The sequence below is a fragment of the Galeopterus variegatus genome, unplaced genomic scaffold, assembly GCF_000696425.1.
Source record: "Galeopterus variegatus unplaced genomic scaffold, G_variegatus-3.0.2 Scaffold2100, whole genome shotgun sequence".
Lineage (NCBI taxonomy): Eukaryota > Metazoa > Chordata > Mammalia > Dermoptera > Cynocephalidae > Galeopterus > Galeopterus variegatus.
In genome coordinates this window covers 238,333-262,036 of record NW_007728211.1, presented here as the reverse complement: position 1 = coordinate 262,036, position 23,704 = coordinate 238,333, and positions in this window count along the sequence as shown.

Below are 23,704 nucleotides of genomic sequence, written 5' to 3'. Positions count from 1 at the left end.
TCAATTCTACTCTACTGGTCCAAATTTCTATTTTATACCAGTACCAGTCTGTTTTGGTTACAATAGTTTTGTAGTATAATTTGAAGTCAGGTAGTGTTAAGTCTCTGGTTTCATTTTTTTTTTTTTTTTTGCTCAGGATTGCTTTGGCTATTTGGAGTCTTTTTTTTTCCATATGAAAGGTAAAATTGTTTTTTCCATTTCTGTGAAGAATGTCATTGGTATTTTGATGGATATTGCATTGAATCTGTAGATCACTTTGGGTAGTAGAGACATTTTCACAATGTTAATTCTTCCAATCCAAGAGCACGGAATATCTTTCCATCTTTTTGTGTCTTCTTTAATTTTTTTCAGACGTGGTTTCTAGTTCTCATTGTGGAGGTCTTTCACCTCCTTGGTTAAATTGATCCCTAAGTATTTTATTTTTTTCATTGCAATTGTAAATATGCTGACTTTCTTTATTTCTCTTTCTGTTAGTTCATTATTTGATTATATAAAGGCAACTGACTTGGGGGCATTTATTTTGTATGCTGCAATGTTACAGAAGTTATTAACCAGCTCTAGGAGTTTTTGATAGAGTCTTTAGGTTTTTCTATATATACTATCATGTCATCTGCAAATAGGGAAAGTTTGACTTCGTCTTTTCTAATTTGGATTCCCTTTATTTCTTTCTCTTGCCTGATTGCTCTGGCTAGTGCCTCCACTACTATGTTAAATAGAAGTGGTGAGAGTGAGCATTCTTATCTTATTCCTGTTCTTAAGGGAAGGGCCTTCAGTTTTTCCCCATTCAGAATGATACTGGTAGTGGGCTTGTCATAAATGGCTTTTATTGTGTTCAGATATTTTCCTTCTATTACTAATTTTTTGAGAGTCTTTATAATGAAGGGATGTTGAATTTTGTCAAATGCTTTTTCAGCATCTATTGAGATAATCATATGGTCTTTGTCCTTGCGTTTGTTGATGTGCTGTATCACATTTATTGACTTTCATATGTTAAACCATCCTTGCAGCCCTGGGATGAATCCCATTTGATCATAGTGTATAATTTTGAAAATATGTTGCTGTATTCTGATTGCTGATATTTTGTTGAGGATTTTAGCATTTAGGTTCATTAAGGATATTGGCTTGTAATTTTCTTTTTATGTTGTGTCTTTACCTGGTTTTGGTATCAGAGTTATGTTGGCCTCATAGAATGAGTTTGGGAGAGTAGCTTCTGTTTCAATTTTTTGGAATAGTTTGAGGAGAATTGGTATTAACTCTTCTTCAAAAGTTTGATGGAATTCAGCGGTAAAGCAATCCAGACCTGGACTTTTCTTTGTTGGAAGATTGCTAATTACCACTTCAATCTCCTTGCTTGTTATTGGTCTGTTCAGGTTTTCTATCTCTTAGTGGTTCAGTCTTGGTAGTTTGTATGTGTCTAGAAATTTATGTATATCTTCCAGATTTTCATATTTGTTGTCATACAGTTGTTTACAATAGGCTCTAATGATTCTTTGTATTTCTGTGGTATCAGTTTTAATGTCTCCCTTTTCATTTCTGATTTTTGTCTTTTGGGTCTTCTCTCTTCTTCTTCTTCTTTTTTTTTTTTGTTAACCTAGCTAATGGTTTGTCTATTTTATTTATCTTCTTGAAAAACCAACTTTTTGTTTATTTGATCTTTTCTATTGTTTCTTGGGTCTCTATTTCATTTAGTTGTGCTCCTATCTTAATTATTTCTTTCCATCTATTACCTTTAGGTTTGGATTGTTGTTTTTCAAGTTCTTTGAGGCATAGTGTTAGGTCATTTATTTGAAATCATTCTATTCTTTTAATGTAAGCATTTATTGCTTACTGCTTTTGAAGTATCACACAGGTTTTGGTATGATGTATCTTTATTTTCATTAGTTTCTAGAACTTTTTCAAATTCCTGTTTAATTTCTTCTTGGACCCATAGGTCATTCAGGAGCCTATTATTTAGTTTCCATGTATTTGTACAGTTTCCAGAGTTTTGTTTATTATTAATTTCCAATTTTAGTCTATTGTGGTTTGAAAAGATACTTGGAATGATTTCATTTTTTAAAAATTTGCTGAGGCTAGATTTGTGACCTAATATGTGGTCTATCCTGGAGAATGTACCATGTGCTGATGAGAAGAAAGTATATTCTTTTTTGTTGGGTGAAATGTTCTGTATATATCTGCCAGATCCAGTTGGTCTAACACGTAGTTTAAATCCTGTGTCTTTTTGTTATGTTTCCTGGAAGATCTGTCCCATACTGAGAGAGGGGTGTTCAGGTCACCCACTATTAACATATTAGGGCCTATTTCTTTCTTTAGGTCTAAGAGTGTTTGCTTTATATATCTGGGTGCTCTTTATATATATTGGGTGCTTGTATACTTATGATTGTTATGTCTCCTAGCTGGATAATCATTATATAGTGGCCTTCTTTGTCTCTATGTTTTTGGTTGAAGTCTATTTTATCCAATATAAAAAAAGCAACGCTACTTCTGCTTGCTTTTGGTTTCTGTTTGCATGGTATATCTTTTTCTATCCCTTCACTTTTAGTCTGTGTGTGTCTCTATATGTGAGATGGGTCTCTTGAAGACAGCGTATACTTGGGTCTAGCTTTTTAATCTGATCAATCAATCTGTGACTTTTGAATGGGGAGTTTAATCCATTCACATTTTGGGTGGTTATTGACAGATATTGTTTACTTCCTGTCATTTAATTGCTTTTTGTTTAGATGTTTTAAATATCTTTTGATAATTACTTCCTCCTTTATTTCTGTTCTTCAATGTTAGTTGGATATTTGAGGTGGCATGATATAGCTTCTTTCTCTTTCTCACTGGCATTTTTGTTTTGACAGCAGATTTTGCTCTTTCTTGTGTATCCTTGGTAGTGACATTCATTATTCAGATTCCAGATGAAGGACTTCCTTGAGAATTTCTTGCAGGGCTGGTCGTGTGGTGGTGAACTCCCACCATTTTTGCTTGTCTGGGAAATATACTATTTTTCCCTCATTTCTGAAGGAGAGCCTTGCTGGGTAAAGAATTCTTGGCTGGCATTTTTTTTCTTCTAGTGTTTTGAATATATCATTCCATTTTCTTTTGGCCTATAGGGTTTCAGTTGAGAAGTCTGCTGTTAGTTTGATAGGGGTTACCTTATAGGTGACTTGACACTTTTCTCTTGTTGCTTTTAGAATTCTCTTTTTGTCTCTGAGCTTTGCAAATTTGACTATAATGTGTCTTGGAGAGGATATTTTTGAATTGAATCTGTTTGGGGACCTTTGAGCTTCCTGGACCTGAAGGTCTGCATCCCTCCCTACCCCTGGGAATTTTTTCCCTCCCTACCCCTGGGAATTTTTTTTGTTATTATTTCCTTGAATAGGTTTTCAATACCTTTTCCTTTCTCCTCCCCTTCTGGAACACCCACAATTCAGATGTTAGAGCACTTGAGATTCTCTGCTATCTCTTTTAGGTTTTCTTCATTATTTTTAATTCTTTTTACCTTTTTCTGTCTGCCTGGGTTATTTCAAAAAGATCATCTTCGAGATCTGAAATTCTTTCTTCTGCTTGCTCTAGCCTACTGCTTAAGCTCTCTGTTGTGTTTATTTTTTTTATTTTTTTTATTTCAGTAAGTGAATCTTTCATTTCTCGGAGTTCTTTTTTAAGGTATTAATCTCTTTGTAAGTTTCCTCCTTCATATTCTGGATATTTTTTCTTGTTTCCTTGTGTTCTCTAATTGAGTATTCTTTTATTTCATCAAGCTTTCTTAAGATCATTTTTTGGAATTCTCTTTCAGACATTACAAGGATTCCCTGTACTATGGGGAATTTGAGCATTACTGTATTTCTTTAGTGGTGTCATTTCTGCTTGTTTGTTTGTAGTTCTAGTATTTTTTCATTGATATTTGGTCATCTGGTAGAGGACTTGCTTCTTCTATTACTCTGGTGTTGGCTATGAAGATAAAGACTTCCTCCTCTATATGCAGGCTCTACTAGTGACTCTTCTTATATCAATGTAGTCAAGTGAATGGCAGGTTGCCTGTAGAGTGCCCCTGGCTGCTACTGTATTGGTGAACTGTCCTTGTGGTGACAGAAGGTGTGACAGTATCTATATTATACCATCTTGACTCATGTTCTAGCTTTCCATGGCTGTACACTGAGCCTCTGGTGCTGTGCAGGTCTCAGCTCACCATGGTGCCTGCTGGGCTGTGTCCGCTTCCCTTCCCTCAGGAGGCTTAGACTGACCCTAGTGCCACTCGGGTCTTGGCTCACCTTGGTGGCTGCTGGGCTGTGTGTGCTTCCCTCTGGTCCTTAGACTGGGCCCCAGTGCCTCAAGGGTCTGGTCTTGGCTCACCTTGGTGGCTGCTGTGCATGTGTGCTTCCCTCCAAGCCTTAGACTGAGCCCTGGTGCCCATGCTGCAAGGGTCTAGTCTTGGTTCACCTTGGTGGAGGTGGACTGTGCGCGCTTCCCTCTAGGCCTTAGACTGGATAAAACAGACTTTAAACCAAAAGCTATAAAAAGAGACAAAGAAGGTCATTTTATAATGATAAATGGATTTGTTCAGTAAGAGATCATATTATAAATATATACATACTCAACATCAGATCACCTAGATACATAAAGCAAGCACTATTAGACCTAGAGAAAGAGATAGATCCCAATAAAATAATAGTTGGGGACCTCACACCCCTCTCTCAACATTGGACAGATTATCTAGGCAACAAATCATCAAAGAAAGATAGGATTTAAACTATACTTTAGACTAGTTGGACTCTGCAGACGTCTACAGAACATTTAATCCAACAATGATGTAATATACATCTTTTCCTCAGCACTTGAAACACTCTCAAGGATAGAACACACATAAGGTCATGAACCAAGTCTGATCAAATTTTAAAAATATTGAAATCATTTGAAATATCTTTCAGACCACAATGGATTAAAACCAGAAATCAGTAACAAGCAAAATTTTGAAAACTATACAAATACATGGAAATTAAACAACATGCTCCTGAACAATCTATGGGTAAAAGAAAAAATTAAACAGGAAATCAAAAAAATTCTTGAAACCAATGAAAACAGTTTGGTACTGGTGTAAAAATAGACACTTGGGCCAATGGAACTGAATAGAGAACCCGGAAATCAGTCCACTTTCTTATAGTCAACTGATCTTCAACGGAGGCACCAAGAGGATACACTGGGAAAAGGACAGCCTCTCCAGTAAATGGTGCTGGAGAAACTGGATATTCATATGTAGAAGAAAGAAACTAGACCCGTACCTCTTACCGTACGCCAAGATTAACCCAAAATGGATTAAAGACTTATGTGCAAGACTTGAAACTGGTCAGTCGGCTCAGTTGGTTAGATTACAGTGTTGATAATACCAAGGTCAAGGGTTTGGAACCCCTTATTTGCCAGGCACCAAAAACAAAGAAACAAACAAAGAAACCCCAAAAAAACCAAGATGACGACAACAAAAATAAACAAAAAATGACCCGAAACTATAAAACTCCTAGAAGAAACATAGGGGATACACTTCAGGATGTAGGACTAGGCAAGACTTTATGAATAAGACCCCAAAAGCATAGGCAACAAAAGAAAAATTAAACAAATGGGACTATATCAAACTAAAAAGCTTCTGCACAGCAAAGTAAACAATAGAGTGAAAAGACAACCTACAAAGTGGGAGAAAATATTTGCAGACTATGCACCCCTCAAGGAATTAATATCCAGAATATACACAGAACTCAAAAAACTTAATGGTAAAAAACCAAATAATCTCATTATAAATTGGGCAAAAAAGCTGAATAGACATTTCTTAAAGGAAGACACAAAAATGTCCAACACATATGTGAAAAAGTGCTCAACATCACTAATCATTAGAGAAATGCAATCAAAACCACATTGAGATATCGTTTCACCCCAGTTAACCTGGCTATTATCAAAAAGACAGAGAATAACAGCTGCTGGCAAGAATGGTGAGAAAGCAGAACTCTCATACACTGTTGGTGCAACTGTAAATTAGTACAGCCATTATGGAGAACAGTATGGAGGTTTCTCAAACAGCTACAAATAGAACTACCTTAGGATCCAACAATCTCAGTGCTGGGTGTATACCCAATGTAATGGAAAGCATCATGTCCAAGGGATACCTGAATTCCCACATTTATCACAGCTTTATTTACAATAGCCAAGGTATAGAACCAACCTAAACTTGCATCAGTGGATGACTGGATAAGGAAAAATGTAATATGTATACACAACAGAATATTATTCAGCCATAAAAGAGAATGAAATTCTGTTATTCACAGCAACATGGATGAATTTGGAGAAAATCATGTTAAATGAAATAAGCCAGGCACAGAAAGAGAAATACTGTTTGGAATAGGGGCTGGACAAAGTCAGTCTGGGCACTCAAGCTCCCCACTTTGATCACAGTAAAACAGTGAAAGTGAAGAATAGAAACACATATTATCACTATTTTCTTTTTCTTTTCCTTTGAGAAATTGTAGTTCAAGTTTTAAATATCAGAAACCAGTTGGGAAAAGTGAAGACTGTGAGAATAAAAGGCACTAACAAAAAGAATGTTTGTTAAGATTGTGTCAATTACACCTGACAGCCTGCTGGTTAAAAGAGAAACCATAATCTCAGTCTCATTTTGGACCTAGTTCATTTGTCTTATGCTTAAATTTCAATAGGAACATTTTTTGCTCCTTAACTGCAAAGGTACATATTCACTATTCCTCTGGAATTTTTGATTCTAAACAAAGTGTTAAATGAGGTGTTGAAACTATAAAAGAACACAGGCTTTTCAATTCCCACTTAAAACTCACCCCGTTGAAGTACAGAGTTTTCTTCATTCACTGCAGCATAAAGGACAGAAATGAACTATTTTGTTTGTCTGGCAATATTGGCTAGGAAGTTGGAGTTTTAAAGAAAAGGAAGTAATAGACTTTCAGCTGAATTTTTACTGCTAGGTGATGGCCCAACAGAGTGTTTCCTCTTTCTTTTTAAGCACGAAGAACTGGGTTTAACTGCATTATAAAACATTTCAACAACATATCCATGAAATAAGTATTCAGGTACTTTATTTTCTTCTTCCTATAATATGTCAACAAGTCAACCGAAATTAAAAGAAAAAAAAAGTTTTTAAGATGAAGAGGAAACTAGCAAGTTAATGTTCCTGGAAAAAAAGAAAGAGACAGTCATAAATGGGATCAGGATTTTCTCCCTTTGCTCTTTTCTCATAGGAGGAAACTGTTACAGAAATGAGGTTGGTTCTTTTGTGGAATCTTCAGCAGGCTGTAAAAGGATCAGTGGAGCAATGGGCCCTAATGTTTCACTGCCTCCATTTATATCCGGCGTATTAGGGGGAAAACGGAAGAAAATCTTCTAGACGGACAGGGATTTGGAGTTGAAATCTGGTATAAATACTTGGCTTAGAAGGGAGAAATTGAGGCCTGCTTCTCTTTCTTAGTCACCTTAAGAATGACCCAGGACAAATATACAATATCCATCCCCTTGCCTTCTGCCTCCAGAAAGGAAGTCTCTTTGGAGGGGTGTGTTTATTTCTGTTGTTACATAGAAAAAACAGGTGTGGTTCTTCCCACATGCCGTTTTCCCCAGTGAAGGCAGTATTGCACAGTAAACTTTTAAAGAATCAGGAAAGATGCTCCTCTTCTCCTTTCAGTGTACAAAGCCTCATCTCTGTTCCTTATGATCTTCACTGTTTAGGTAGAATAATATGGTGGTTAAAAACTCAGGCTAAATAATATTCCGTTCTATAACTATATCACATTTTGTTATTTTTTTAAAATTTATTTTTAATTTAAACAATTGATTATACACATTTATGGGTTACAGAGTTGACTGTCAATATTTGTGTATGATACGTGATGCTTGAATCAATATTGTTAGTATGTTCATCATTACAGATCGTAATTATTCTTTGGCCATAAAAAAGTAAAGCATTGATACATGGTACAATATGAATGAACTCCAAAAATATTATGGGAAGTGAAAAAAGGAAATCACAAAAGCCCACTTATTTATGTTTCCATTACATGAAATGGCCAAACTAGGCAAATCTATGCAGACAGAAAGCTTTATTTACAATAGCTCCCCATCTCTTCCATGTGAGGGAGTCGGGTAGGTGGAGAGTGACTACTAATATGAGTGGGGTTTCTCTTTGAAGTGATGAAAACTTTCTAAAAACAGATTTTGGTAATCGTTGCACAACTGTGAACATACAAAAATATTGAATTATACATTATAAATAGATTAACAGGGTATATTATATCTCGAGAAAGTTGTTTAAATTAAAAAAAAAAATAAAAGCTCAGGTTTTTTCAGAAAGAAAACTCTACTGTCAGAGCTATTAAGTGATCATGCCACAGCCTAATTCTGTTAATCACAACCCGGATTACCTCAGTTAAACAATCCTCCAGCTGCATTCAAAAAGCACTGCATCCTTGGCACAAGGCTTTGCTATTCAGTGCATAACCCTAAGTAGACTGCAATTATTCCTTCAGGGACAAGCTAGTGACCTAATCAAAATGAAAGGATGCCATGAGACTTTTCCTGGGACTGCTGGGCAAGACAGTTGTGTTTTTCTGTTGCTCTTGGTTGAACCTGGCTACGAGGCTGGTACTTCTGAAGAGTCTGACATCTCAACAGGAAAGACTTTGAAAATGAAGCCAACACATGGGTAAAGATGGAGAGAAAGACATTGCAACCAATGGCATGTGTGAGTTATTTCTTAAGTTCCTTCTAGCCGTAGCCCTGCTCCTGGATTTTTTAAAAAAATATGTATTAACTGACACATAGTAATTGTGCATATTTATGGGATACAATGTGATATTTTGATACAATGTGTAATGATCAAATCAGGGTAATTAGCATATCCATCATTTCAAATCTTTATCAGTTCTTTGTGATGGTAACATTCAAAATCCTCTCTTGTAGCTATTTATTACATTGAAAAAATACAACAAATTATTAGTTACTATAGTTAGCATACAGTGCTATGAGACACTAGAACTTGTTCTTCCTGTTTAACTGTAATTGTGTATCTGTTAACCAATCTTCCTGTACATTTTAGTGATGGGAACTCATAAAATTCGTTTTTCTTTAAACTGGTTTTGTCTAGGTTTTCTGTCATTTGCTAACTGATACAACTGAGTTCTAATCTGAGCTCAGTCACTTTCTATGTGGTGACTTTGGACAAGTAATTTATCTTCTTTCAGTGTTGCTTTTAGTACTTGAAAAAAGGTGTACTACAGTTATTACCTGATAAGTGCTTTTTGAAAATTAGGTGGCGCTTGTCAAATGCTTAGGCCATAGTAAATGCTTGATGAGTATTAGCAATTACTAACATGCAAAAAATAAATTTTACCGCAACTCAAATATTCAGGACAAAAAATACCTCCAAAGAGCTTTACAATTGGAGTATCCGTCTTTTGTCTGTGTTACACAATTTCTTATAATGCTGAAGTGTCATTCTAGTTCAGATCTTATTCTTTCTCTCTCCTTATATTTGATGGAAAGTCATAAATCTCAGGCTGAATAACGGCTATTTTATTAATTCCCAGCTCACCCCAATATGATGTGATGCTGAATTTAATGGAAGTATGTGATGACAAAGAATTACACTAATAGAGGAGATCTTGAGAAACTGTAGGATTTTTTTTTTTTTTTTCAAAATAATAGTAGCCCAATAAGGAAAGGATGACAGCAAAAATCAGAGTTCACGGGTTAGGGTACATTCAGAAAAGATAAATTTCAACCTCGCATTCTCTCAGTATAGGATGTAAACTAATGATGGAAAAATCAAGGGGTGGAGGTGTCCCACTCACTGTTCTCTCTTCTACCCTCTGTTCTCTAATTGTTCTTTCTCAGGTCTTCTGTTTATACATACGAGTCTCAGGCTTACTTTTCTAGGCTTTACAAATTTCCCAAGGCCTAATGTGTCACTTCTTCAGGACTTCTGGTTCTTTCTCATCTTTTTGCATGGCTATCTCAGTGGCTCAGACTGCAGGCTCAGAGTATAACCTTATCTTAGGCATTCATTCAACTGCCAGTCCTATAGATTCCATCTCTTAATCCATTGCTTTTTTTCAATTCTGTATGTCAGTGCCATGGATTAGGCCCTGATTGCTTCTTGCCATGAAACTTCCTTGTAACAGCCACTGCCTGTCTCATTTATTGCCTTCTGTCCTTTTTCACTCTTCTACTTTTTTTCTCTTTTAACTTATTGCTTCCACAGTTATGTTTCCTAAAAAATAGTTCTTATAACATTACCCCCTTCCAAGGGTAAGGGCAGCATTATCTTTGGAAGAGGCCCCCCAAATTTTGGATCTCATGAACCAGAGAAACAAAAATAAATTAGGGATCCCAATACAGTGTTGCCAGTTTTTATTTGTAAAGTAATAACATTAGAACCCTCCATCAAACTGCCATCTACTTTTACCATCATTTCATAAAAGCAATTGCATTTGATTCTAAATATAGGAAAGACAAAATCTCAAAATAAAGGAAAGACCAGTAAGCTGGATGAATTTTGTTTCATATTTCTCCCCAGTCCAGTGAAAACTTAAACCATCACAGGCCCATGGCAAGCTTTTGGGAACCACTGTATACAGAATAAAATAAATGTTCTGAGCATAGCAGTTGAGACCCAATCCATCTGGCCTAAAGAAAACTATAATTTGTGTAGCAAAATGTGATTCTTTATTGTTTCAAAAATGCATTTGGAAAATTCCCTCTTCCATGCTTTGCCCATTCTCTTCCTTTTGTCTGAATTGTAAACCTCTTGATTACTCCACCACACCCTTCAATTCTCAACCCATTCTTGTTGAGAACTAGCTCACATGCTGCCTTTCCCCATGACAGTAATTCTCTGATTCATAATTAATCTCTCTTTTTGTTCTGTGCTCCATTACATCTGGAACTTTTGTACCTGTCATGTTCTACTTGCCATGTGCTCCAGTATTATTACTTATGCATAGTTTACTCTATGGACAGGGGCTATGTCTTATATCTCTTAATATGCTTTTGTGAATACCTTGCATGAAACAAATGCTTAGTAAATATCAGTGGAATTTGAACAGAATTTAGGAATCTCAATTTTATAGAAAATGTAGTTTTTAGAAGATATAAAAATAACACTTATAGTGTCTTGTTCAATATCAATGGTTTAGTAACTGAAAACATTCCTGTGCCAAAGGAATAAGGTAATACAGGGCTGAGGAAGCCAGACCTCTGATCCCAAAGATCCAGCAGAAAGAAGTGAGAAGAGGAATAGTCATGCTCCCAAAGGAAGTGCATGTTTGGGTTCCTGTGGTTATTTCTGTGTGGTTGGCACTGAATGATGTGAGCTGATGGTCACTGAGGAAGTCTTAACAGGGAGGTAGGTGGCCAGATTTACCTTAACTGACTTGCAGGCTAACAGTCCTATGTAGTACAGCTTGTTGATTAGGAGAAATGCCAGGGTAAGTGTAGGAGGTGGACAGGAAGACAAACAAAAGTCAAGCCACAGGGAATGGGTTTAAAACAGTACAAAGCACAAAAACCTTTTCTGAAATTCATTTGATTCCATCATATTTATTCTAAAGGGAAAGTGCTTTGTTGGTCTGACTGAAAAAGGATTAGTAGACTAAACATGTGTAAATGATTTTCTTCTCCTTAACATGACATTCCTTGACTCTTTGCTCTGGTTCACAAGTAACAGTGCAGTGAGATAAAGAAGCAGGAAGAAAGAAAAAAAAAATACATGTGAACCCATCTATCAAAAGTAAATAAATTCAAAGCCAAGATCATTTTTCCTTTTGCAGAAAAAGTGCTATCACTTCCAATTGCCATGAAATTGGAATCCTGGTAAACCAGCAGAAAAGTCTGTCTGTCTATCTATCTATCTATCTATCTATCTATCTATCTATCTATCTATCTATCTATCTATCTATCTATCTATCTATCTATCTATCTATCTATCTATCTATCTATCTATCTATCTATCTATCTATCTATCTATCTATCTATCTATCTATCTATCTATCTATCTATCTATCTATCTATCTATCTATCTATCTATCTATCTATCTATCTATCTATCTATCTATCTATCTATCTATCTATCTATCTATCTATCTATCTATCTATCTATCTATCTATCTATCTATCTATCTATCTATCTATCTATCTATCTATCTATCTATCTATCTATCTATCTATCTATCTATCTATCTATCTATCTATCTATCTATCTATCTATCTATCTATCTATCTATCTATCTATCTATCTGTCATCTATCACTTCAATTATTTATTTGGTAAATAACTTGCATTTTCGGCTAACTTGCCAACTTCACACTAAACTTCTATGAAACCAGGAAACTGCCAGGATATTCCTGTGGGCAAAATGTTTCTTACTGTGGAAAACTTTAATTTGGCATCTTCTAATCGAGATTGTGGCTGCCTGGAAGGCCCTAAATTAGTTGCATAGATGTTTAGAGTTGTCTCCACCTGACTAGCCCTCTACTGTAGAAAGCAGAAATAAAAAATTTGAGAAAATCAATAGCATTTGTCTTGAGTCTCCATTTTGTGAGCAATATACTGTGTAATGGTCATGTTTACAAGCTATGATTTCATACTGTAGTATGTTCCATCATGCTGGTGAAAGCTGTCAACAGTGAATATTACAGTAAGTTGAGTAAGATTCCAACTGTGTCACAGAGAGCTGAAATTCTAACAGAGCACACGTTTTTATGGAGGCCTCAGAGCTTTGTGTACAGATACCTTCCTTTCTATTGAATCAAGAACTGGGTATCATATACATATACATACTTATTTCTAGTCTCTTGTTTTCCACACAAATCATTCAATGATTAGGTTTAATTAAAAAGTGCAAACTACATTTCTGGAAAATGCTGCAACTGATCATTTCTTATTTCTATTATTTGGACTTTGTGTGCTAATCTCCTCTCTAAGTGGGAAAATATATGTATTTATAGATTATACCATGTGATTAAATTAATGCATTCCCCCCCCATTATAATAAGTGAGACTAGGAAAAGCTACCAAATCATGGAACTATGCATTGCACTGGGGTTAGCTCAGTTAGAAAGCGTGTGTATCAAATCTAACAGTGGGCTTCAACATCAGACAGATCTCTAGGTCTAAATTCTGACTCTCACTTACTAGCTTTGTAGTCTTGGTTAAAGGACATTTGCTTTGGCATCCTGTTTCTTCTTTGATAAAATCAGGATTATGAGACCTTCCTCATAGGGACAGTGTGGGGATAAAATGGGGCAATGTGTACACAACAGCTAACCCAGTAGGTGATCAGTGCAGCTTTCTCTTCCTGTAACCTCTTCTCATTCTTTCTCATTCACTGACATCTATGACTATGCTTCTTCCAACATCCATCTGTCATTCTCTCCAGGCCCTTGCTTACTTTTATACTGTTACCCTTTGCTGATTCTAGTCTTTCTTTTTTCTTATCTCCACAGCAACCTGTACCCAGTTTAAATAAGGTAAAATATGCCACACATTTACAATATTGCCTGGCACATACTAAGCACTTAATGATTGCTGTATACTATTTTTCTTACAGTTATATTATCTGGTGAATTTCTTTGCTTCTCCCAAATATAACCCAGCCATCATTCATGTCCACCTCCTGGATGGAATATTTTCTTTTTCATGAAAATGATTCTTCAAAAGGATAGGAGGATATAAAATGAATCATGTTACTAGTGGGCAATTAAGACCTCCTTTAAATTTTTATATTTGGGGCCGGCCCGGTGGCGCACTGCTATAGTGCACCACTTGGGAAGTGCGGTGGCGCTCCCGCCGAGGGTTCGGATCCTGCATACAGACCGGTTCCCGCTCACTGGCTGAGCGAGGCACGGGAGCAACACCGAGGGTTGCGATCCCATTGCCGGTCCTGGTCCGGTGCGGGGGCGACACTGAGTGTTGCGATCCATTGCCGGACACGGAAAAAGACAAAAAGGAAAAAAAAAAAATTTTATATTTGTGAGGGATTATTTCATTGTTCCATCATATTTGAGGAAATTGGTAATGAGATCATTTTTTCATTTGTGAATTGAATAAGTGTTCATTGAGCTCCTACTGTGTCCTAGGTATAGAGAAAATTATGTGTATTCATGTATACCTTTAGAAGATGTTTCCACCCAACAAACACATACACATGTACACACTTTCTGTATTCATATTTTGCATAAAACAGACCATACCCCAGGCAGGGTGAAGGTATCAACACTGCTGGCTGATGAATTTATCTAGACACTGATCAGAGTTGTTCTCCCAATGACTCAGGCAGGAACCTGTTATTTTGCTTGAATTTTTGCCTTAGTTCTGTGATACAGCACCCCTCTGAGGTCACTCATTGTTTATCTAATTAGCTAAATTGATATGGGCAATGAAGAATTTCACTTCTTTAATCTATGTGTCCTTATGAGGTCTGCAGTACATGAGATACTATGGTTTTTTTAAAAGGGAAATTTTTTGGAATAGAGAAGTATCTATGTGTTAATGTTTTAGTGAACTTGGAATAATTTTCTTCTGAAAATAAACTGAGTTAACTGTAAACTTGTATGAGATATAAGAAAATACAAAAGTTAGGGGACAAGGGTGGCTATGACAAACGATCAGCGTAGTGATTAAGAGCTCAGGAATTAGTCACTCAGACTAGCTTTCCTGTCATCCTTGTTTGGTTACCTAACCAGACTTTAGTTTCCTTATTTGCAAAATTGAAACAGTAATGGATCTTACTGTATAAGATTGATACAAGGATTATGTGAGATAATACTGGCATTGCAGGCCTTAAGTGTTCAATAGTATTTACTACTACTGTTATTTTTATGACCTGAAAATAGGCAAAACATAATGTCAACCTCATGTAAAGAAAATCAAACAAATGTGCTTATGACCTCTTATCAACTGAAACCACATAGGCTAAAAATAATAAATGATTTTATATTCTTCTGATTTAACAGTGCAAACAAAAATTAGTCTTCCTTTTTATTTTGGAATTGTATCCTTGATAGAAATACTTCATTTTTCTGAAATTCTTTTTTTTTTTTTTTTATAGTGTACTCAAATGATTTTTTCAATGTAGGTCACATAGAATGTTAAGTACTTAAGAATAATGTATTTCTTATTTTGAAGAATAGTTACCTATTCTGACAATAGAATATTCTTTACAAACTTGTTAAAAATGTCTTCTTGAGAGGCACTGAAGTCACACAGTCAGTTTGTAAAGGCTGAAGCACATGGAGAACATCTTTCCAATCAAAGCCGCTAAAGGGTGATGTTGCATTAAAGACCAAAGAGACTAGAACTGGGGAGTAGGGGTGTCCTGTCAGGATGATAGTGTGTGACCCTGCCGCAAAAGATCAACCTGCAAAGGTTCAGAGTGTGTAATATAAATGTCCAATCTAAACTTTTGAAGACACAGACTAACAAAATTTCTGGAATTCTGTGTACCTGGAGAAGTTCGATTGTTTTATTTCATAACTTAGCAATATTCTATTTACTGTTAGTAAAATTAAGAAGTCCAAAAGCCAGTAAAAGAGACAGAATAGAGAGTCCATCCTTTCCATTCTCTCAATTGCAAAACTTGTGGTTGATGGTTTGTCTACCACTGTGAAAAACAGCTTTCAGAAGAGACCAGTGGCAGGATTTGTGGTTTATGCCTGACCTGGACTTGTGGAAATTGTTTTCACAAATTTTTTTTTTTTTTTTTTGTCTTTTTGTCTTTTTCCGTGTCCGGCAACGGATCGCAACCCTCAGTGTTGCCCCCCGCACCGGACCGGGGACCGGCAACGGGATCGCAACCCTCGGTGTCGCTCCCACACCTCGCTCAGCCAGCGAGCGGGAACCGGTCTGCATGTGGGATCCAAACCCTCGGGCGGGAGCGCCGCCGCGCTTCCCAAGCGGTGCACTATCCAGTGCGCCACCGGGTCGGCCCTTTCACAAAATTTTATTAGAAAATGCCCTTTCCTAAGAAACAAATTAATTAAAGAAAGACCAGACAAATAAAGTGCCATCCTTGAGATTGGAAAATACTGCAGTGAGTGGCATTCCCTAAGTGAAGGTCTGGGGCACAACCTTGAAGACTAACGAATTACTTAGTCTCTTCCACTCTGGAGACATATACTTTGATTAGTGGCTGGGGCTGTTGTGAAGGGACTTACAGTTTATGGCTTCTTCTCTTTCTCTGAAACTTGTAAGACACAAGAAATATTGGTTGATGGTATTTCTCACAATTGGAGTTTATCTCCTCCACTTATCACAACTACAATTGACACCAAACAATTTAAAGGAGATATGAATTTAGCTTCAAAAACTTCAAGGTGCTTTTTAAACTACATAAAGTAGATCTAGATATCACAATGACTGACAAAGTATTATCAGCATTACTGAAGGAACCAGAAGTGTTTTACATAGTCCTAAAAGGATCTGACACGTTTTTCAAAAGACAAAAGCCCGACTGACACCACCTACTATTAAGAGGTTTCAGTTCTTTGGTGTTTGTTATCTCTAGGAGTCCTTGATCTTCATATTTTAAGATTTGTTTCACTGGTGAAAGGAAGAAATAGCCTTTTTTATTGTTCAATAGTTTCACTGTTTATGTCAGCCTTACAAGTGACAGTTGAGGTGAATGTCTACTCTGGTTGGTTTCTGGATGTGCTCCAGTTCATAACACCCTGAGTACTCACAGCTGAGCTAAATGCTGCCAAGGACCCAGGGACACTTTAGGGCAGGTTAGAATTGAACAGCAGAGTCCTATTGTAAATATAAATGTTTCCTTTGTGCTGAACTCTGAGTGGTTAAGACTTGTACAGTATTTGAAACCTTTTCCTTCAACTTTCAGGGTAGAAAGCCGAGGGAATTATTTCCTGGAGGCTGTGATTTAGGATACCAAAATATATATTTATTTCACCCCTACACCCTCCACAACCAAACTTGTGGGATCAGCTCTGCTTTCCTGTGAATTCAAAGAATCTTGTTAAAAAAGGCAAATATTTTTCTTTGGGTGAGTAAATAAACAAAACACATCTCAGCGAATATCAGTTCATAATTCCTTCGGTGCTAAATTCCATGCGCCCCAAAGCTCTTTCTTTTGCTTGGGTAGAGAGGTTAACATTTTTGTTTAGTCATTTTTTGAAGTGAATTAGGGCAATGTAATCACTAGACTGAGGTTTGACGAGGCTAACTAATTAGTCCACAGCCATTCTACAGTCTGACTTATGCATTCTTGACTCTAACGCTGCTAGTCAACTTCATTTGGTGAACAGCTTGGGCAAATGTCCCTCTGATGTGGGAAGTGACTCTGAGGTCAGAATTATTCAGACTATTTCGTTTAGTGACACCAGTCTCTCTCTTTGTTTTCTCTAACCTTTTGTTTTGGAAAATTCCAAGCCTGCGGAAATGTTGAAAGACTAGCACATGAACAGCCACATGCTCTTCACCAATTGTAAATATTTTTTAACATGCATGCTCCTTCTCTCTATCTATCTATCTATCTACATCATAAAGATCCTCTCCAATTTCCTTTTTTCCCCTGAGCTGTGTGAAAGTAAACTGCAGCATCGTGTCACTCTACCTTTAAATACCTCAGTATTTATTGCCTAAGAATAAACATTTTCCTACATTACCAAAACACCATTTCAATCCTAAGAAATTAAAAAGTGACAAATATGCAATAATATCTAATATAAAATTCATATTAAAAATTTTCAATTTCCCCCAAATTAAAATAAATTATCCCCCAAGTTAAAGCTTTTTAAATTTTTTTTTTTACCCAATCAAGTTTCATCTATTGCATTTGGCTGTGATATCTTGTTAGTATTCTGATGGAGTTTGGATATATTATCCTCCCAGAACTCATGTGGAAATTTGATCCCCAGTGTGGCAGTTTGAGTTATGGGGGCAGATCCCTCATGAATGGGTTCATGTTCTCCCTGGGGGTGGGGGCCTAGGTGAGTTCTCACTCTATTACTTCCCGCAAGAGCTGATTGTTTAAAAGACCCTGGCACTTCCTCTCTCTCTCTCTTGCTTCCTCTTGCCATATGATCTGCTTGTACCTGCCAGCTGCCTGTTGCTTTCCAGCATGAGTAGAAGTAGCCTGAGGCCCCCACCAGATGCAGCTGTCCCAGAATCGTAAGCCAATAAACCTCTGTTCTTTAGAAATTACCCAGTCTCAGGTATTCCTGTTCTAACAACACAAAATGGACTAACACATCTTTAATTCAGAGCCATGTTACAGGAGCATTTTGAAGAGTCTAGTCCAATTGTCTTACAGAATGTCCTGCAGTTTGGACTTTTCTGATTGTTTCCTCATGATTTGATTATAAAAATTCTGTTGACAATACCACATGTGTGGTATTGTATACTTCCCATTTAATTATATCTGGAGGCACATAATACTAAACTTAATCACTTGGTTAAGGTGGTTTACGAAAGATTTCTCTTTAATAAAGGTACTGTTTCTTCTTTATAAATTAATAAGTATTCTATAGAGGAGTCTTTGTTACCACGTAAATAATGCCAGTATCTTGTTTCTCAGCAAACTTTCATCCAATGATTTTAACATTAGTGGATGGTTCTTACCTATATCAATTAGAATATTGTTGATTGCCAGCTTATTCTCTTTGTCTAGCTTTTATGTGTTCCATTAAGTCACTGAAATATGTGGACTCTCTGAGTTTTTGAGTCTGTATCCATCCCATACTTCTATTATTGACTTGCTCAAATTTTACTTTTCTCAAGTTGACTATAGTTAGAAACATCCTTTTTCAACACTCAGTGAGGTTTAATCTCTGTCCCTACAATGATTTGGAGGACTATTCTTAATGTAACCACTGGGCAGGGTGTGTATTATAATTGCTACTTTCCATTTACCTCCCTTCTTCCATAATAAATACCATATATTTATGTTTAAGACTGTATGTGAGTCAACATAAGGCATAAATTATAGCATATTGGAAACAAATTTGCGTTTGGTAGACTTTGAAGTAGGTTTGTAATTTTTCTTGTTCCACAGACGGTGTTAGAAAATGATTGACTCAAAACTTCCTACTGTCTCAACAGTTTTCTGGCTAACTGCAATCTTTAAAAAAACATGCCACTCTATTTTGTAGTAATAGACATTGGTTAGAATATAGATGAATGCAGCGGTTAAGTGTAACAGCACACAAAGTGGTAATAACTAAGAGATCTGGGGCAGATCATGTTCCTTTGGAAACAGACTCTAATAGAGACCTGGATGCAGAAAGTTTAATAGGTAGTGCTCTCAGGATTAACACTTCTGTGGGAAGGGAAGGAAAGGAAGGAGGAAGTTAGGCTGCGATACTGCTCCACAAGGCTTCAGCTGTTCCAATGGAGAGCTTAGAAGCTGGCTTGACTCTTCAGGGTTATCTCAATTTGAAACGAGAGGACAATGTCTTTATATTCTCCAAACCTCCCTCCCCTTCACCCCCCAACAAACAGTCATTTGATGTAGGCTGCCTCTGGGAAGAAAATGACCTTGGAAAAGGCGTCTCACTTTGGCTGAGCACAATTCTCAAAGGGAGCTGATAGCAATAGCTGGAGGAAAGTTTCCTTCAGTCCAAAAAGCGAGATCTGGGTGGGCAGCACAGCATCCACTGCAAAGGTCTATTGTCTCGTTGTTGTTATAAGTCATCTCACCACAGACCATGGGCTAACAAGGTATGGCCTATGGTCCAGATCTGGCCTGCCACATATTTATGTAAATAAGTTTTACTGAAACACAGCCATGCTCATTCATTTATGTACCATCTATGGCTGCTTTTGTGCTACAACAGACTTGGGTTTTGACAGAGACCTTATATGGTCTGGAAAGACTAAAATATTTGCTATCTGGCCATTTACAGAATATGTTCAGTGAACTTGCTATAGAGTCAACATTCCACTGACTTTCTATGATTATAAAATAGGTACTGTAACTGCTTGCCAGGTAGTGATGGTTTGGTGGAATGTCTAAGGGAATTTGTGATGAGGTTGATACTTAGTTTCAGATTTTAAAAAAATTCCACTTAGAAATAATTTGTAATACATGTGCAAAATTGCTTGGGGATTATTACCTGGATACTTGTGGAAGTGGTTGCTAGATATGCCTCATTGAAGAAAATAATAAATGAGAGTATAATTGCTGCAGAGTTTTGTGGAAGCAGAGAATAAAGGCCATAGTGAAAAGAATGATTTGAGATTGAAAATCTTAGGGTTAGGTGTGGAGAAGAGTAGGATCAGATGGTTCACTGTGAGAGGAAAAATTTCCCAGTGAAATATTTTTATGTTTGTTGTGAGGAGATATATCAGGAAAAGTCTCATAGTCTCATTCATTATAGAACACTGAGTGTTTGTCTACTTTGGAAATACAATGGCCATTTACAATTTTTTTTTTTTAATGAAAAACTCATTCTCCTACTCACTTGGGGGAATGAATAAATGAAGATGTAAAAGGAAGGGTATACCCATTTACTTGCTTGCATTTATGATTTCTCCAGAATCACCTTCCATTCATTTCTTAATAGGCACTGACTCTGCAAAAATCACATAGATTGACCAGATAAAAGGGAGATTTTACTAATGTAAATATATTTTTTTAACTTCAAATTTATAGCACTTGCTTATTATTAATTCAATTTGTGCATTCCATGAGCTTGTTTTAACGAGCATAATAACTTGATATGGGGTCCTTCATAGTGTTTGCAGTCATATTTGTCTCAAATCAAACTTAAACGGTTGAATTTTGTTTGGTTGTTCAATGTGAAGAAAATACTTAGAAAGTAGTTGTAAAAGATAGCAGCTTATTGTGCAATCTTGGGATGTTTTTAATAAACTGCCTTGGAAACTTGAAAGGGATATAAGTGACTTTTTAAAATTTTGGGTTACCTGGAATAACAATATTTTAAAAATAACTTGAATTCCTTATGAATAAATGTACGTTGGATTAGAAGTAAAGTAAACCTAAAATGATGGTTAGAGCTAGTTATAATATAATGTTATCATCAGTGTGTGATGGATTTGCTTGTTGTTGGAAAAGTGACAGGGGGCTTCTGGTCAAGATGGTGGAATAGGTGGTTCCCAGCATCACTGTTTCTCACAAATCAACCAATTTACAACTATTAAAAAGGAACAACAGCCAAGCTGGGACCACTAGAGCTCAGGGAAAGAGGAGGAGAGACTTATGGAGTTTATAGAGGCAGGAAAAGCCATGATGAGAGAAAGAAAGGATTACTCCCACAATTTTGAGCCCTGGCTGCTTCAAGCTTGGAGCTGGTGAGTGCACAGAGCAAGAACTGGCAAAAGCCACAGCCATGCCCTTCGTATGAAGTTGCTTAGAGGCAGCAGGAGAGAAGAGGGCCTTGGTGGTCCCCACGCCAGCCACACCACTAACAAGATTCCTGTGGACCCACCTAGGAGCAAGGAGCCACTTAGAGGACAGTGAGTCATTGCAAGAGACCAGCACATGGCCCATACCATGGCAAATGTTTGGAGTGCAGGTAGTGGGGAAGATGGGCCCACCTGGGGAACATTGGGGAACAGCATGTCAGTGCAGGACCACTCAGTGGAGACTGGTCAGGAATACAGAACTGCAGGGGGTGCAGTTTGCTGAAAAGACACAGGCCCAGACCAGAGTTTCCATACAACCCAGGTGTTCCAGACCTCACAAGACCTGGAAGTACTTACGAGGTCTAAAATTAAAACCTGAGATGCACAAAAAGGCTTCCCCAGAGAATCAGCAGCAAAGCCCCCAGGTGTTCCAGACCTCACAAGACCCGGAAGTACTTATGAGGTCTAAAATTAAAACCTGAGATGCACAAAAAGGCTTCCCCAGAGAATCAGCAGCAAAGCAGCAACTTAGCTCAACCACAGAGTTCAAGTGCTGGTCCCCACAGGAAGTTCCCCCTTTTAGAAGTAACTAAAAGACAACAAATTAGTTCCAGTGCAGAGTTTAAGTGCTGGGAACAGTGAACAATCCAACACAGAACTGAAAGTAAAAAAAAATAGTGAATAATCCAACACAGAACTGAAAGTAAAAAAAAAATACCACAGATCAGAGACAAGTTTGATAAGAACCAGTAAAGGTCTAACACCACCAAAGAACACCTATAAAACCTTGAAGGACCAGAAGCCCCCTGGGTTCCCAAGCCAGGGATGGGGGAGGGACATGGGCCTCAGCCATGCCCCCCCAACGACCACACTTAGCTCAGCAATGACCACCAGAACACCACTGGAAAGCGCCCTCAGCTCTAGAGCCAGGGCAGTGGGGGACCAAGGCCTCAGCCATGCCCCACTGACATCTACAACCAGCTCAGTGATGACCACACAGCTGCTGCAGGAAGTGCCCTGGGCTCCCAAGCTGGGGCAGTGGGGGAATGAGGGCCCAGTGAACAATCCAACACAGAACTGAAAGTAAAAAAAAAATACCACAGATCAGAGACAAGTTTGATAATAACCAGTAAAGGTCTAACACCACCAAAGAACACCTATAAAGCCTTGAAGGACCAGAAGCCCCCTGGGTTCCCAAGCCAGGGATGGGGGAGGGACATGGGCCTCAGCCACGCCCCCCCAACGACCACACTTAGCTCAGCAATGACCACCAGACCACCACTGGAAAGCGCCCTCAGCTCTAGAGCCAGGGCAGTGGGGGACCAAGGCCTCAGCCATGCCCCACTGACATCTACAACCAGCTCAGTGATGACCACACAGCTGCTGCAGGAAGTGCCCTGGGCTCCCAAGCTGGGGCAGTGGGGGAATGAGGGCCTCAGCCATGTCCCCTCAACATCTGCAATGGCCCAGCAACGACTGCTAAGCCACCACCAGGAACGCCTTGGGTTCCCAAGCTGGGGTGGTGTGGGGCCGAGGCCATCAGCCATACCCCAACATCTACATCCAGCCCAGCAATGATAGAACCACTGCTGGAAGCCCCCTGGTTTCCCTGCCAGAATGAGGGGTGGCCATAGGCCTAGACCATGCTCCCCTCCTTCCTCCTCCTTCCACCCTATTTTCTTCCCCCTTTCCATCTTCCCCTTCCCCCCAACTGTTTTACAACATCTTAAGAATGTAGGAAAAAAACATTAATAAATAAAGGTTCATTTTGCAGCTTTTGCTATTTTTCCTCCATTGCCCTTGTAAAATTTTAATATACTATATAGGACTTACTTATTTTGCTTCTGTTTTGCTACCACTGCTAGAATGTTAATTTCATGGTGGGGGNAAAAAAAAAAAAAGAAAGAAAAGTGACATAAGCAGATATACCTAAGCCTGGCCTAGCATGTTAACCCACATTTGTTGTCATAAAAATACACTGTTTTTGCTTGAATGGACAGAGAGTAGCCTGATATTGAACAAGACTGTAGTCAAATGAATATAAAGAGAATACAGGAAAGCTTCATATAAAGCTACTATACCAGACAGCTCTAGTTAAGGCATTAGAGATTTCCTATGTGTTAAAAGCCAAAGATCTATGATGACCTACAGACCTCCATTTCTTCTCCAGACTCATCTTTTTCTATCTCCCCCTTGCTCACTGGGACTGGCAGCCTGGCTGCTCCTCCACTCTCCAGGCACCGGCCTGGTCCAGGGCCTTTGCACTGGCTGTCTCTCTGGCTCACTCCCCACTTTCTTCAAGGCTTACTAAACTGCCACCTTCTTAGATGGACCTATTCTAACCTTT